This window comes from Arvicanthis niloticus, chromosome 23 (genome assembly GCF_011762505.2).
Source record: "Arvicanthis niloticus isolate mArvNil1 chromosome 23, mArvNil1.pat.X, whole genome shotgun sequence".
In the NCBI taxonomy this organism is placed as follows: Eukaryota; Metazoa; Chordata; class Mammalia; order Rodentia; family Muridae; genus Arvicanthis; species Arvicanthis niloticus.
The window spans coordinates 18,746,989-18,764,417 of NC_133430.1; the positions used below are offsets into that span (position 1 = coordinate 18,746,989).

At 43.8% G+C, this 17,429-nt stretch overlaps 1 protein-coding gene across 4 annotated transcripts in view; it reads left to right on the plus strand.

The window, feature by feature from the left end:
* The window catches only part of Foxn3 (forkhead box N3), a 362,922-nt gene that overhangs the window by 106,520 nt on the left and 238,973 nt on the right, over window positions 1–17,429 (plus strand). The window lies entirely within an intron of this gene.

Genomic DNA, 17,429 nt, shown 5'->3' on the forward strand with positions numbered 1-17,429 from the left:
CCCTCAGTGTAGATACACAGCTGTCTCATCCCTGATCCTCTGTCCCAGCCAAAGACAGAGTTCTCCTCAAGGCCTGGGCTGCTTAAGGTCCTATGGTAGAGCCACCTGGGAGAAACGCCATCCTGTGACAGAGGGAGCTTGCCTGGGAACAGCACCACTGTTGTACAGCTTTGGCACGGAGGTTTTCCTGCGTGTCTGCCTGTCTTTATTATTATTTACTCTTCTCTTGCAAACTCACCCCTTCATCCTCAAGTGCTTTGGATTACCCATCGCTTGATGAGGTCCTGGATGAAACAGATACTGTGTAAGGCCAGTACCTGACCTTCAAAGGTACCATTTTCAAGGTTAAAAAAAAAAGGGCAGAGAACTAAAATGCCCTGATTATATAAGGGGGAGGAGTATCTGGGGGTGGAGGGGGTAGCCCAGTCCCTGGGCTAGAGAGGTGGTTCAGGCTGGTAGGGTAGGGGGTAAAGGACAGGGAATGCCAGCCATATCCTGTAGCAGGTAAGGACTGAGGGATGCTGGGATAACCTGGAGGCCTGGTCTGAACTGATAATGTTAAGTTGGCACCTAAGCCATTTACCCCAGGATCTGAGACTTAACAGTCTTCATCCCTAACACAAGTGTGGTGCAGATGCCTGTGAGCTCAGCGCCTGGTGTGGAGGCAGGAAGTCGGAAATTTAAGGTCATTCTCCCCTACGTAGTTAGTTCGAGGCTGGCTTGTGTTGCTGAGGACCCTGTGTGGAGTTGACACATCCCTGTCTCTTAGGTAGGGTTTATCAGAGACACAGCTCTGTGCTCATTCATTCTGCATGATGAAGGCAGCTTTGGCACTGCAGTGGGGAAGTTGGACAGGCAGAGCACGCACCATAAAATATTTACCATCTGACCTTTGGCAGAAGTTTGCCATCTCCTGGCCTAAACAGTGGTGTGACACATGCTTTTGCAAAATTTGAGATGTAGGACTGGTTCCCCATTAGGAAAATCTAGTCGTATAATGGTAGACTAATGTAGGAAAGAGAGGGTGGGAGGCATTTTCTAGATAGAGACGCTGAATCACACTCTAGCTGGGTTTTCCAGGTATCTCTGTAAGTTTCAATTAAATCTAAGTGCATCTTTGGAGTGATTTCATTTCGGGAACCTATGTATACTATTAGTCTGGTTTTCACATAAAGCACCAGGCTTCCTGGAATAACCTCGATGTTGGACTAGATGGGGTACCAAATTAACACAAACGTTGCATCTTGGAACTTTTTCTTTGGCACTAGATATGGGCTCTTTTATTCTAAAGCAAATAAATATTTCGGTTTTAAATCAAGTAAGTGTTGCACGGTTACCATGAGTAAGCTATTTTCATTTTGCCAATTTTTTTTTTTTTTTTTTTTTTTTCCCCAAGCTGGTAGGATTGTATGATCCTGGAGTGAAATCTGTGGTTACTGGAGATAGGAGCGCCTGACTAGCTGAGCCAAGGGAGGCTGTCGTACCATAGTGAGATTAAACAGTGCATCCTGGGGCTGGAGAGAGTGGTTAAGAGCACTGGCTGTTTTTCTAGAGGTCAAGAGTTCAATTCCCATCACCCACATGGCTGCTCACATCTGTCTATAACTGGATGGTATCCAGTTCCTTCTTGTGGTATGCAGAGAGACAATCAGACAAAATACCCATATTCATAATATAAATAAATAAATCTTAAAAAAAAAAAAAAGTACATCCTGTGGGGCTGGCAAGATGGCTTAGTGGGTAAAGGCACTTGCTGCCAAACAATGCAAGCCGTATGACCAAAATTCAAATTCAGTCCCCCAACCTAAGTAAAGATGGAAGAAAATCACTGACTATTTGTTTACGTCAGTGCTGGAGAGATACATGGTTAAGGGCACTTACTGTGTGCCAGACGTAGTGGTACACACCTTTAATCCCAGCACTTGGGAAACAGAGGCAGGTGAATCTTTATGAGTTTGAGTTCAGTTTCAGGACAGCCAGGGCTACATAGTGAGACCCTGTTTTGAAACAAACAAACGAGCAACAGCAAAAAAAGCACTTCCTGTTCTTAAAAGGACTGGCATTCAGTTCCCAGCTCTTTCATGGTGGCCTGTCACTGCCCGTAACTCCAGTTCCATTGCCTGGACATCCTGTTCTGGCTTCCTGGCTTCTGCACACTCATGCACAGATATTGATGCAGGTTCACACACATACACAAATACAAAAAAAAAAAAAACTTTAAAAAATATTAAATAAATAAAATAGAAAAGTGTCAGGGGACTGGAGATAGACCTTGATTGGTAGAATGCCCACCTAGCATATTAAAGTCTTAGACTCAATCTGAAGTACTGTATAAACTGGGAATTCTCCTTGGCTACATGGTAAGTTCAAAACCAGCTTGGGCTTCATGGGACCCTATCTGAAAGAAAGGCTTAACCAGAGTCAACACAGACCAGATAGCCTGCAGAACAAAAGCCTATTAAACAAAAGGCTGTTCAACAAGATGCAAGACCATGCGATCATATCCCTAGAGCCTTCCTAGTTAGTGTTCCGAACCAAGCACATGTGCTCAGAAGGACCAGTGGCTGAACACAGAGCCACATGGGGCAGCCAGCTTGTGTTGCTTGCTTCAAGGAAACCTCCCTCCGCCCCGGGATATCACACACCTGCTTTGGAGATGAACAAACAAGAAGAAAATGCTCTGAGAGAAATGTTCTGAAAGAAAAACTAGGTAGAAATTTCTAATCTTGTCTCATAAACAATACAGAAATAACTTTAAAACATTCCACTTTAAGCATGCAGGTAATTTGTGTTCTGGAAACCAAATAGTGTTGCCAAGATAGGACATTCTAATAATGATTTATGTAAATTGATTTGTACAAATAATGGTGTAGTTGCCTATAGCAAATTGCTTAGAATATGAAATGACATTTATGGGTCCTTTCCCCCCTCCCCCCTGAATGAATACAGTGGAGAAAATGAGAGAGTCCAGAAAGCAAAAAAGAAATTCAGGTTCAAAATGGAGGCTGCTGCTTGAGGAAGCAGAGATGACTGGCTAGGTTACAGGTGTAAAAGCCCTATCTGTGTGACTCTCTGTGATTTACTGGTTATTCAAGTCATTTTTTTAAGGACAGGAGAGGCCCGAGGATAGTAAAGTACTCAGACACTATAACTCTTAGAACAGCCACAGATCCTTTGCCCTGGTTGGTGCCCTGGTGGCTTGCTTACAACATGTGGCACGCAAGGCAAATGTAATTAAAATTAGGCAATTAATCTTAGCCACAAGTTACTTATTACCAGAGAAAGTTATGCTTCAGTCAGACATGAAACCCAAATATTATAAAACAAAACCCAAGCTTCAGAATTCTTCCCCAAGATCTGATTCTGAGACCTCCAGGCCATATGCCTGCTGCCTGCCCTGTTTGCACCTTCAATAATGACTCCAGGTGTTCCCTGGGAACATCTGATTCATAAAGGCCATACACACACCAGAGTGTCTGGATGCTTGGGCCTGGTGAATACCAGCTACAGTTACCACACCCTGCACTTTTTCAAAGAATGCATCTAACATCTTTACTCTAAGAAGCGATTTGATTTGTTCACAAAGTACTTTAACTAGCTGGCTTGCTGGTCCCCATCATTTGGAGGAGGTGGGAATTTATAAGATACGTATCAAGAAATTTGAGGGCCATGGGAGTCACAGAACATGACAGCAGCAGAGTGAGCCGTGGGCAGATTCTGATTGCCCCTTTGTCATCTCTAGGTTGGGCATTCTGGACACCTTATTTTGTTCCAGTCAAAGGTTTACCTTTTCGTTTACCCCAAGGCATTTTGGGACTATATGCTCTTGTTGAGGAGAGGGCAGGTAGAGCTGAATGACAGTGTTTCTGGGCTGTTCTAGAGCCATGGACAAGAGTTAGAGGCCAAATGGAATTGTCAGACTGAATGAAAACAACCAAGAAAGGGGGGTGGGAGAGGGGAGCAGGGTGTGTGTGTGGGGGGGGCTAGGTTTAATCCACATAAACAAACGTAGACCTGAAAAGTTGTGCTAAGGTTAGTTTTAGGGAGTGGTCCTAAGAACCCAGTCTAAAGTAGTGGATCCAGACATAACCTTTAGCTGTTATTCCCTGTGATGACTAATCTAGATTGTCAACTTTGAGGGTTGGGGGTGGGATTTAGAATCACCATAGAAACAAACCTCTGGGTATATTTTCCAAGAAGGTTCTACATTAGGTTAATTGGCGTGGGAAGACCCACTCTAAATATAGAGGAGGCCATTTTAAGAGCAGAGGACCCAGACTGATTAAATAGGGGAAGAGAAGCTGAGCATAGACATCCTCTGTTTCCTGACCTTGGTTATAATGTAGCCATCTGCCTCCACCCCTACCAGCATGGCTTCCTTTCTTCCCCAGCGGGCTGTGCGCTCAACAGTGTAGGCAGAAAAACCCTTCCTTCCCGGAGGAGTTGCTTTTGTCAGGTATTTTATCACAGCAACAGACAAGTAACTAATACATCCTGGGATTCATCCCTTCTGCTTCCTGGTCAAATAACCTTGGACACAATTTCTGAAACTTGTTTACTTTATGGAGATGATAGGAAAATTAAATAACTCATTAAGTACTTGGCGTGCTGCTCAGAAGACACTAAATACTTTGTTTATGGTAGCTCTCAAAATTCTTCTAGTTGATGTAACCTGAGAGTATATGGGACAGACTGAAAATTGGGTGATTAAATATATACTTAATTTTAATGTGATATGAATAAATCTAAAAGATGTTAAAGTCAGTTGTTTCTATGTATCAGAAGATAGCAACTTAAATATGAGAATTTTGCTTATTCATTTAACAAACAACTCTTAGTCTTTAAAGCCCTTTGTAAGCTGTTTACAAGGATGGAGAAACCAGCTAGCCTGTTCTCTATCAATAAAGGAATTTGATTTTTTTTTTTTTATGTCTGTCTCAGGATTTCTTTTTCTTCCCATTGTCTTCTTTAATATTGCCATAAAAAATTTTGGCCAAATGGCTATTCACACATGGTAAGTGGGCCCGGTGTAGGCCACACTAATCTGCGTGGTCTTTGTCTTCTAAGAACTTGGAAATTAAGCTGACCTCCATCCTTCTTTGTTGCTACAAGTCCTGATTCTGGCCCAGAGCCGGTGAGCTGCTTCCCTTTGGTGGTCCTGGCTAGCCTGGGAGTGGATTAAGATGCATGGATGGGAAGTCTGGCTCTTGTTTCTGCTACTCCTGCCTTTGCTGATAGGTACTCAGCCAGTATAGTCAGACATTGTTTAGTTTGAATTAATTGCCAGTGGAAGTTTATACTCTATGCTCTTATCAAGGGTTGGAATGAAAATGAGCCCTTTATAAAATGTGTGGTTTTCTGGTTTGTTGTTCATTTGTTTTGTTTGTCTTTCAAGAACCGGTTTTCTCTGAATAACAGCCCTGACTGTCCTGTAACTCACTTTGTACACCAGGCTGGCCTTGAACTCACAGGGACCTGCCATCCTCTACCTCCCTAGTGTTGGTTTTAAAGGCATATGCTACCATGCCGAACCATTTTTTTGTTTTTGTTTCTAATGGCTTTATGACACCTGGGAAAAAGCATTTCCCAAAAGATTCTCTGAAAGAAGGTGAGGAAATTCGAAGTGTGAGATTCCTTTTTACTGTTTTAAAATAGAGTGTCGCTAGTCCTGGAAATTGACGTAAAAAGCAGGCTGGCTTCAAACTCATAGAGATCCACCTGCCTCTGCCTCCAAGGGACTGGGACAATGGCATGTGCCACCACAGCCAGCAAAGATTTGTAAGTGAAAGGAGAAATAAGAAATAAATAAGTAATAAATCTAACGTGTCTGGGGTATGTGTAGCTCAGCAGTAGCACACTGGAAGAGTATGTGAAAGACCTCTGGGGTGACTCTCCCCGTCTCACCAAAATAAAGAAGCAAAGAATAGATACTTCCAAGAGCAGACATCTCATCTTGTCCAGGACACTAGGAGCCTCCTGGACGGAAAGCAGAGGGAATCCTGAAATGCCCTGCCTGAGCTAACATTCTGACAGAGGGTAGGCATTAGCATACATGCACAGAGGGCTGCAGAGAACCCAGAGGTTAAGAGCACTAGCAGCTCTTACAGAGGACATGGTGCACAGACACACATGCAGGTGAAATACGCATGCGCATACACACACACACACACACAAATAAATCTTTAAAAATATATGCATAGAGGTGTTTAAATATGAGCTCCTTCCTGCCTTACGGCATGGTGAGGAGACTAAACACATGACCGTAGAGATCACTGTTCTTACTTGGCATCATAAAAAGGTGGGAATGCACACAGTCCCCTTGACTGTGTACACATACTGATGGCCTCTTGGCCATGATGGATTGCCTGTCCCGTAAGGTTACAGTAAAGCTAAGTTTTCCTGCTGCCAGATTTTCACTGTGCTCACCTACCTCACGTGCATAAGGACTGTTGTACCTGTCTTTTGCAGGACAGGCTAAAGTTTCTCCACTTGTGTCTCCTGTCTCGCCTGAGAAATATTATAGGACCCTGGGTGTATAAAGTAAATTAAATTGGTATACAAAATCAAATAGTTACTGTTCATAAATCGTAAAATTTATTTAAAAATAAGTCCCTGGTTCTAATGGGATTTTATCATCTATTGAGGGCAAAAGCAGTTTGCATACTAATTAGATCGATGTGCTTGTTTACCTTATATAACAAATCAAACCTTAGAATTATTGAAAATTTGTATATAATGAATTAAACCCTAGAATTATTGAAAATTCTCCCCTAATCCCAAGGTGAAACTCAATATTTTTTTTTTTCCTGAAACTCAAGTCAGATACTCAAGCATCAGTTTTGGAAGTCAAACATTCCAACACCTACCTCATCCAGGGGTGTACTGATCTGATGTTTAACATGTGGGGCACTGATGATAGGGACATAGGAAAGGTCTTTGATTCCTAGCTAAGTCATTATGTTTCTGCAGTTATAGCATAGTGGTCTCAAATCTGAGCTGAGACCGTGTTTATTGTCTGTGTCTGTGACAGCATGTATGTCCGATATGACAGCATGTGAGATACAACCCGCCTATGTTGTGTGTTCAGAACCAAGACTACAGTGAAGTCCCACGAGGCAACGGGGTCAGGCAGTGCCAGGCATACCTTCAATTCACCTTTTACAGTGACCACATTTTTATCTCCCCCCACCCACCTACCAGTCTCTTATACAAAAAAACCTGTGGCTCGCAGTGTTCAGTCTGGCAAGGTTCTGTATAGGCCTGCAGTGTAGGAATGATGAACTATGCAGCTACCCAGGCTAGGTGTGTAGCAGGCTGTACCATTCAGGTTTGTGTCTCAACGCTGTGTCTGTGTGCGGAAATGCCCCCTAATGAACACGTTCCTGAGGTTAAACAACACACCACTGTGTTTGCAGTCTTGCTGCTGAGTGAAATCTGTATCTGGGGACCCTTGGCTCTTCTCTTGCTCCTACTTCTTGCTCCTGCTTTGTCTCCTCGTCTAGCCTCCTTTTGGTCTCAGATTGCCGTTTACTGGAGGCCCAAAGCCCAGGGTTTATCCTTATTAAAAGGAAAACTAGCAGGTATTAGAAACATACCATCAATTAAGACTTTTCTTCCTGGCTTCAGGAGAGCAGGCAGCATTTGAAAAGATGAGTGGGCATCTGTTCATAGCACTCTGGGTTAAGACTATGAAGTCACATGTTTATCTCCAGGGTGACATCTGGCCATTCTACCCCCTACAGCGACAGAGAGAGGCTATCCCCCTGATTGCCATTAGCAGTGTGATGCTCAGCCTCCTGATCTGGGCTGTACCTGTCACCCTCGTGTGTCCTAATGTGTCACCGTGGTAAATGCATTTGAAGGCCCTCCAAGAATAATGGAGTGTTAATCTGGGATTTCGTCTGTTGGGCCCAATCTCATGGCTAGGTTCAATGCTTGGAACTCCACCAATGATAGTGTCAGGATTGTAAGAGCATCTGGAGCCAGGACTAGAGCTCATCTGGGAGAATGCTTACCTAGTATGCAGGGCACCCTGTGCTCAGTCACTAGCACCACATAAACTAAGTGTGGTAATGCTTGCCTATAATTCCAGCGCTTAGGAGGTAGACGCGGGAAGGTCGGGAGTTCAAAGTCCTCCACTACATGGGAAGACATATACTGGCCTGAGCTACATGAGATCCTATCTCAAAGAAAAAAATATGTATATGTATATGTTTAATGGGATAGAACTGGAAGTCAGAGCAGGGATGTCTTCTTGGGACTCTGAAGAGCTATTTTAAAGTAGACTCCTTGGGTCTCCTCTGGAGAGATGGCTCAGTGGTTAAGAACACTGTCTGCTCTTCCAGAGGGCCCAGGTTAAATTTCCAGCACCCATGTGATACCCGAACACACAGACATACATGTAGTCAAAACACCAATTTATAAAATAAAAATAAATCACATAAAAAAAAATAGAGTGTGACCATCAACCGGCCTGCTTAATATGATACATAGACCATAAAAGAGGAGGGAGGCCTTGGCAAAGGGCTGTCTCCCCAGAGCCTAGGTCCAATGGCCTCTCAACAGTTGGACTTTCAACAGTCAGACCCTAGTACAAAATGTGTTTGCTTGGGAGATCAGCACACTGATAGCAACTAGAGTAAACTGGTTTATCAGCTCGGCTCTATTTGTACTAGAAGCTTAGGGAATTTAAAGCTTTTGACTGTAACACCCCCCCACCCTCTATGTCACTATTTCCTGGTGACACGTAATTTTCTAGGTGAACAGAGAGGCAGGGAACTGGTCCAAATAGCCACTGAAGGTCTGAATCAACCCCAGTAGTTGAACCTGATGAATGGGACAGGCTGTCTCCTTCCTTCCCAGTCTCTGATAAACTGGGGTGGAACTGGGCGGGACTCCGTTCTACTGGAGGGCTAATGGTCCTGGAGGGTCCCTGCAGAGTCCATTTCAGGTAAATAGGGAAATGATTTGCTGCCCCCTCATTTAGAATGGGGAGTGGCCCAGTGCTTCCTAGTGACTTCTAAACCCTGGAGCCTTTTTTTTTCTTCTTGTAGCTTGCTCTCTTGTAGCCCATGCTAGCCCTGTACTCACTGTGGAATGAGGGTGACTTTCTGATCCTCTGGATTCCTGGCACCACCATAGCCATTTCATGAGGTGCCGGGGATTGAACCTAGGTCTTCAGGCATGATAGGAAAGCATTCTGTCCTCAGTCTCAGGCATATCATTACCACATTCTATAACATTATTCCCAGTATGAATTAATAGAAGTATTATTGCTCTTTATATTAACTGACTGATATATATGAAAATTCATGCAGTGTTTACACATGTGGGACTGTATGTGTCTATATAAACATGTATGCGTGCATCCATAAATAAATGCTATTTTTAAATTCTGGGGTACTTTATTAGTATGTCTAGATTTCTCAGGATTTGTGTATAGCTAAATTGTCGCCATCATAACTACATTTTTTTCTATATCATCCTATCTCCATGTCTTTCATAGTTCTACCTGGGATATAGACTATGTGCTTAACTGAGCAAAAATGCCAACGAACTGCTATTTATTTTATTAAACAGCTTGAGCAGAGACATTTGGTCTGATTGCTGAAAATTGTTAGCTTATCACTGAACTTCCCTGACGGTTCTTATTATTCAATTTGCATTGCCTACAATAATAATTATTACTATATAAAAGAACATGATGCTTCTGTTTGTACAGTTCTCGCATTAATCATTTAACTGGCTATTATGGCCAGTGTCATTTTGACATATGTCAAGATTCATAGAGGTCAGCCTGGAGCATCTTCAGAAGGTAGAATGCAGGTGTGGATTGTAAGGTTTAGAGTCGGGATGTGGGTAGAAGGTTGCTGGCCTTGACATCCACTTGCCTGCACCCCCCTCCTCCCGTGTATTTGTTTCTGCAGTTTTAGTGGTTCAGCAATGGTGACTCTGACCTGATCGTTTTAACGCCCTGAGAGAACAGATCACAGTATAGATAGTTTTCTGACTAAAATGGCTGGCTTGTACTGATTTACAAGTGAAAAAAAAAATAGTAACAATACCTAAAACAATACACCTGACCCAGGCTGCTGGAACCAGTGGGTTGGTAAATAGCCTGTGTGTTCATGATTTTATCATTCACTCCTCAGCTGCTCCTCCCAGATGCATCAGAACTGTATAAGGCACCAATATTTTTTTTATTACCATGCTACAGAAAACCATAATTTATTGTCCTTTTTAGTCTAGGTGAGTTCTATGTGCTTTGTCTTAAAACTCATGTTTATGTATTAAGTCAATCAGTAACTTGAAATAGGCCTTTTGAGGAATGAGATCACAGGACAGGGTTAGAGGGCAATGCAGCCTGACTTGGGTAGTGTCAGCCGACTGTGAGGGTCAAAGACTGCATTTTCAAACTGTGGGTTGAATGGAGAAAACCAGGCAAACAGAAGAATGCCATTTGGTCAGCATAGCCTAACTTCCGGGAGTATGGATGCATCTTTTGGTTAAGAATGTCATTCAGGGTCAGAGGTGATGGTATACACTGTATCCCAAGCACTTGGGAGGCAGAAGGAAGGAGCCTGAATTTAAAGCCAACCTGAACTACATAAAGAAAGGGGCATCAGGAGGGTAAGGGAGTGAGAGAGGGAAGGAAGGAAGGAGAGGGGAGGGAAGAAGGGAAGGAGGGAAAGTAGAGGGAGGGAGGGAAGGAAGGAAGGAAGGAAGGAAGGAAGGAAGGAAGGAAGGAAGGAAGGCAGGCAGGCAGCCCCATGGAGACAACTTTCCCCCTCAGAATTGGGGTTTCTGAGAGTTATGCCCTTCTCTCCCATGAGTAGACCTTGTGTCCTGAGGGCTGGTCTCTCATCTGGCCATGTGCTCACTCAGATCGGTAGTCGAAGCTTCATAGAGCAGGTAATGGGGGTTTCTAAAGCTCCATTTCATGATCTGCCTTTTGAAAAGAGTTTAACTATTTCTAATTAAAATTATCCTTTAATGGACAGCTGAGTTCTTGGCACTGGAGCTAGGAGCACACAGTGTCTATCAAAGCTGTTGAGTGTGTCACAAAGATTTTCCCATTTGAGGAAGGCCACTTCCTGTCGGCCACATGGTGCACATGTACAGTTCAAGCCTGGCTAGGTCTTGAGGTGATAGGCGATGCCCTAAATTCAGTGGTATAAAATGACAAAGTTTTCTTTCTTGCACACTCTGCTCGTCTGCTGAGAACAATCTGTCAAGGATTATGCCCCGACTTATTCTAGGTCTCATTTCTAGATCAAGACATCCTGGTTATTTTTAATTGGCAACTTGATAACAACCAAGAGTCAGGTAGGAAGAGGGAGTCTTCAGAATTTGACTATTTGAGAGTGGCCTGTGGCCAGGTGTGTGTGTGTGTGTGTGTGTGTGTGTGTGTGTGTGTGTGTGTGTGTTATTGTCCTGAATGTTGATTAATGTGGAAGGTCCCAGCCCACTGTGTGGGGTGCCACCACTGGGGAGGTGGTCCTGGGTTGTATAAGAAAGCTGGATGAGTGTGAACCAGAGGGAACAAGCCAGCACCAGGGTTCTTCCATGCATCCTGCCTCCAGGTTATTACCCTGAGATCCTGCCTGACTTCTCTGTAAGATATACCGTGACCTGGAAGTATAAGATATAATAAACCCTCTCTTCCTCAAATTGCTTTAGGTCATGTGTCATCACAGCAACAGAAAGCCAAGGCATATAGGACATTCCTATCACTGGTGATTCTTAAAGTTGGTCATCTGGGAATAGAAAGATGGCTCGGTGGTTAAGAGCACTGGCTGCTCTTCCAGAGGTCCTGAGTTCAATTTCCAGCAATCACATGGAGGCTCACAACCATTTATAAAGAGATCTGATATCCTCATGGTATGTAGGGCTACATACAGACAACAATAAATAAATAAATAAATAAATAAATAAACAAACAGATAAATAAATAAATAAATAAATGACTAATGACAGGCTACTTCCACTTCCATTTTATTAATCAAAGCTAGTCACATGAACTTCAGGTAGGAGGGGAAATGTAATACAACCGGATGCTTACAAATGAGAGCTGAGGTATTTCTAAATAGCCCTGTGTTGATTGCAATCTAGGCCTTCCGTGCTGTGTACAGAACTACCTAGAAAGCAACTACAGACTACTCAGAGAACACAGATCCAGCAAGGATCTGCTGGAGTGTAGTATAGATAACTGCTCTGTCCCCTTGAGACCTCAACTGTTCATACCCAGATCCTGGCTGTGCTGCAGATGGCTGACTCTTCTGATAAGGGAAGACCTTCTTATATAGGCAAAAACTGGTTAGAATTGAGGAGAGGATATGTTATATCCTTCCAGAGAAAATGGACTAGGCACTTCACTCTCTAGTACTGTTTTTGTTCTAGGGACTCAACCAATGAGAAGTGTGGATCTTACCTCTCACACAGGTATAAGCCCTGAGATGAGCATTTGCTGTGTCCTGTGGAGCTCTTCAGCCTTCCCCTTCCAGCCAGCTCTAAGTTCCACACTTCCTCAGTCTCCATTGTGAACATCCACAGTGATAACGGTCCTGGTGGTTTTTTTTTTTTTTTTTTTTTCTTTTCTTTTCTTTTCTTTTCTTTTCCTAAGTGGGCTTCTATACATTTCTTCATATAAGAGCATGCTACAGTTGGTTTGGGCATCAGTCAGTCTGTGCTTACTAAGCTTGAGTTGTGTACAAGGATCAAGGAAACTTCCATTTCCTTGCCTCAGCTCCCTTCCTCCCTCCATCCCTGGTATTCCATTACAAGGGATGGAACCTAGGACCTCATTGGTAGTGGTCAAGCCTTTTACCACTGAGGTATACCCCTTAGCCGTTCGTACCTCATTTCCTTTTGGAGTGCCAAAGATAGAAACCACTGCCTTTGTACACTGGGCAATACTTTCCCCTGGGGCCACACTCCCAGCCTGTTTTTGACACAGATCTATGAGTTCATGTTCGTCCAAGGCCCTTGTTAGGGTGGCCTGATTAGAACCAGGTACTTGGGTCTAGTTTCATGTTGTTGGTATAATGAATTTTATCGGCCTTAGTTATATCCTTCAAGTCCCCAAAGGAATTTTGTCCACACAAAATGGCCTCCCTTTTTCTAACTGAGCCAGTCATCTGGAAGGAGGCCTGGAGTTGGATTAGAAACACGGAGAGCCAAGCATAATGGCATATACCTTTAATTCCAGACTTGGGGAAGCAGAGACAGGTGTATCTCTGAGTTCAAGGCCAGCCTGGTCTACAGAGCAAGTTCCAGGACAGCCAGGACTACACAGAGAAACCCTGTCTTGAAACAAACAAACAAAACCACACAGCAACAGCAGAAGAAGGAGGGAGGGAAGAAAAAAAGAAAGAAACAAGAAACAGAGGACCACCAGACAAGACCTTACCTTTGAATTTGTGCATCAAGCTCTCTGCCTTGGCATTGCTAGGGCAGCCACATTGTTAATCGCTCTCTGGTTCTCTTTTGTAGATGAGAACACTAAACCCAGAGAGCTGAAATCATCTGCCTGCAGTCTCAAAGTACAGTTGGTAGGACAGGAACCTTGTACAGGTGTTGGGACAACCAGCACAGTGGTTTCCATGACAAGGCCAGCAGAATTTAAAGTGTTCTTTTCGAAACATGGTGGAGAATGGGTTAGAAGTCATCTGATGGTGCCATTCTCAGGACCTGGCTTTGTGTGGCAGTCTAGTGTGTGCCCTGTTTGTTTGTGAAACCTGCTAAGTAGGCCAACGCTTCCTGCTCCTGCCAAGTGGCTGAGGAGTTGCAGAGCACCCGGCTGAGTTGGTATGTAAACAGATGCTTGTGAAATGCATTTTACACAATTGACAGTACAACTCGTCTGTGTCATAATGATTGGTTTGGTTCTGATATGCTCCTGTAAGAGGTAGGTGACCTCAGAAGTACCTCAAAGCAGAGGTAGGCCTTGCCTGGGAGGCTGAAGATGCAGCTTTGAGAAGGATCCATGCTGTGTGAAAGCCAGTGGCCACCAGCTCGCTGGCATTTACCGTGACTATCCATTTGGCTTGCACTTCACAGTCTATGCAGGGCACTATGGTGTGCACACCAGCCTTACTGAGAACTTACTGAGTCCTGCGGATTCAACAAAGCAGACAGTACTGTCTTTGATGGCCATTTATCCTCTCCAAGGTCTGCATTGAAATTGAATTGTGCCAATCAGAGTGTTGGGCCCATGGGAGGCTGTGACATTGAGAGGGATGAATGTCTTTCTCTAAGGAGACTAGGTTAGTTACCAAGGGAGCCTCACTGTGCATGTGCCCAAACGTGCAAGCGTACTCAGATGCACGTACAATGTGCATGTGGAGGTTGGAGGACCACTTTAGGTGTTGGTCCTTGCCCTTCAACTAGTTTGATGCAGAGTCTCTTTATTGTTTGCTCTTGTGTACGTCAGGCTAGCTGGCCTGAAACTTACAAGGGTTTTTTTTTGTTTTGTTTTTTGTTTTGTCTCTGCCTCCCATCTTGCCATGGAGCCAGGGCTATGGATGCCCTCTACCATGCCCAGGTTTTCCATGGGTGCTAAGGATGCAAACTCAGGGGTGCTCCTGCCTCTTCAATCAGTGTTCTGTTCCACCGAGCCCGCTCCACAGCTGGCGCATTGTGCGTTTCCTCTTTTGCGCATGCGTGCAGTTCATTTCTCCCGTCATATGATCATAAACTCCCCACCACTGTACTTTTAAATTTCCCAGCCTCCACAACCACGAACTAAAATAAAACTCCATTGCTTATAAAGTACACAGCCTCAGTTACTCTGTGCCAGTGCAGGGACAGACGAGGGTGGCGGCGTTTCCACCCTTGAGGAGGAGACAGCGAGTTAGATGGTGGGTGGATTTATCCAAGGCCCACAGCGCCCGAGTAGAGGACCTTGACCTTGTAGTCCTTGAGACAGACCCTGTGCTCACTCTCCTCTTTACTCCAGTGCTTCTCTATGAACTCCTTCTCACACACACACACACACACACACACACACACACACACACACACACACACGGAGTGGTTAGGGACCAGCCTGCAAGTACCTTACTTGAAGCAGATCCATCTTTTCTGTAACGAGCCTTGGCTTCCATTTTTAAAAGTCTAGATGCCCCAGAGGGGGCAGAAGAGGAATGGAAGCCCATTCCCTTGTCCTCATTCCCAAGAGCCACTTGGCTGGGAGTCCAAATGGAGACCAGATAACAGAAACCGACAGAAAATTACCTTGAACCTCAGGCAATTTGGAGGCAAGGCTTTTTTTTTTTTTTTTATCTGCTAGCTGCAGTCTCAATGTCTAGGCCAAGAACTTCTTGTTTCTTGGGATCCTGGGAGACCAGTGCCTGAACCCAGGTGGGGAAGAGCTCCAGGCTTACCCAGCAAGGATGCACTGAGACTAGAAGAGGGTAGGCTAGCCAGGGGTCTTTGCTCTTTCCTGATGCCTGAATGTCTAAACAGTATGAATGTCTTAAGGTGTTCCAAGACCAGTGATCTGACTTTGGCCTAGTCTGTACTGCTGGTATAGCTTAGTGGCTTCCAGATTTCAATTTTTCTAACCTAAAAATTTTTTTAAAAATATATTTTTAGCCGGGTGGTGGTGGCGCACGCCTTTAATCTCAGCACTTGGGAGGCAGAGGCAGGCGGATTTCTGAGTTTGAAGCCAGCCTGGTCTACAGAGTGAGTTCCAGGACAGCCAGGGCTATACAGAGAAACCCTGCCTTGAAAAACCCAAAAAAGAAAAAAAAAAAAAAAAAAAAAAAAATATATATATATATATATATATATATATATATATATATACACACACACACACATACATACATACACACACACACACTTTTACTTGTTTGACTGGTTTGAGGTTTTTGAGACTATCTAGTTCTGAGGATTAGCTGTGGAATGGGTACCTTACTTAGTATTTGCCTCAGAGTATTCTAGAAGAGTGTCTTGGGAGTGCACACCTACCAAAATGTATGTTGTACAGACTGAGTAAGCTTATTCACCCTTAGAAATATATCCCCTGGATGCTCTTCTTCATATTGTTTGTAATAGTCATAGTAAATGAATGTGCCCTCAGTCTCTATCTGCAGGGACAGCTCAGGGCACAAGGGCTTTGTCCTGGTCCACTGGGTAGCATCTAATAGGACGAGATGGAAAGGGTCCAAAGATGTAACAGCGAGAAATAAGAATACCAATGCGCTGACTGCTGTCTGCATTCTAAAAATCTTATATGTTGTGCTGGTCAGTATTCCATCACTATAAGACATGTCTAAGATGGGCTAGGATTCAACTCCTCAGAGAAGCATTAGTCTGGCATGTGTGAGCCTTAGGTATGGTAACCCCCAGTTTGCATAAGACCCCCATGTCAACAGGTGCTTAAGAGAATCCATTTAGAACATGGACAGTTTCATTTTGGCTCACTGTTTTAGAGCCTTTAAACCATGGTTGATTTGCCTTGTTGCCTGTGCTCTGTGGCAAGATGGCATATCACCAGGAATGCATGGAGAGAAAATTTTTAAAAAATGAGAGGAAGGTAGATTCCCAAAATCCTCTGTCAAGGGGACTTCCCCAGATGGCCTCACTTTTTTCTACTTGGTCAAGCTCTTCGAGGTTCTATTAACTACTATGGGTATCACTGGGGACTGACTATACCATTCAAACACTGTCTTTGGGGTATTTCATATGTCCGCTGTTGTATGTGTCCAGTCATCTGTCCCTGTTTTACAGATGAAGAAGTTAGAGCACAGTGACATTGTGTAGCCCTCTGGGAGTCTTAGCAGGCATGCTGGTGTCGAGATATTCTGTAGTAGGTAAAGCAGTTTTACAAAAGTGGGTATGTTGGCTCATGTTAATTGTCACTTGGGCAGAATCTAGAATGACCTGGGAGAAGAGTCAACCGCGCATGCCCATGGGAGATTGTTGAGCTTACACTAATTGTTGTGCTAAGAGCCATCTTAGTTGTGGGCGGGGATCCTGGACTGAATGCAAACCAGAGAGAGCTAAGCAGCAGTGTTCTCTGCTCTCTGCTTCTTGACTGTGATGAGACCAGCTCTTTTGAGCTCATGCCTCTGTAACTGTTCGGCAGTGGTTGACAGTAACACAAAACTGTGACCTAAATAAACCTTTTTTTCCTGAAGTTGCTTTTGTCACAGTATTTTATCACAACAGCTGGGAAAGAAGGTGAAATTGTGGGATCCATATGTATATTTTTAAAAATATTGATATCCATGCATATATATCCACACATATATATGATTTGGATTTAAAGATTTTATTATTATTATTATTATTATTATTATTATTATGTGTGTCTGGGTCTGTGTGTGTGAATGTGTCTGTGTGGACTGTGCTGAAAGATCATATCTTCAAATGCAAACCCAAAGCAGGAAGACTGAACAGTGGGTGGGGCTACAAACTCTCAA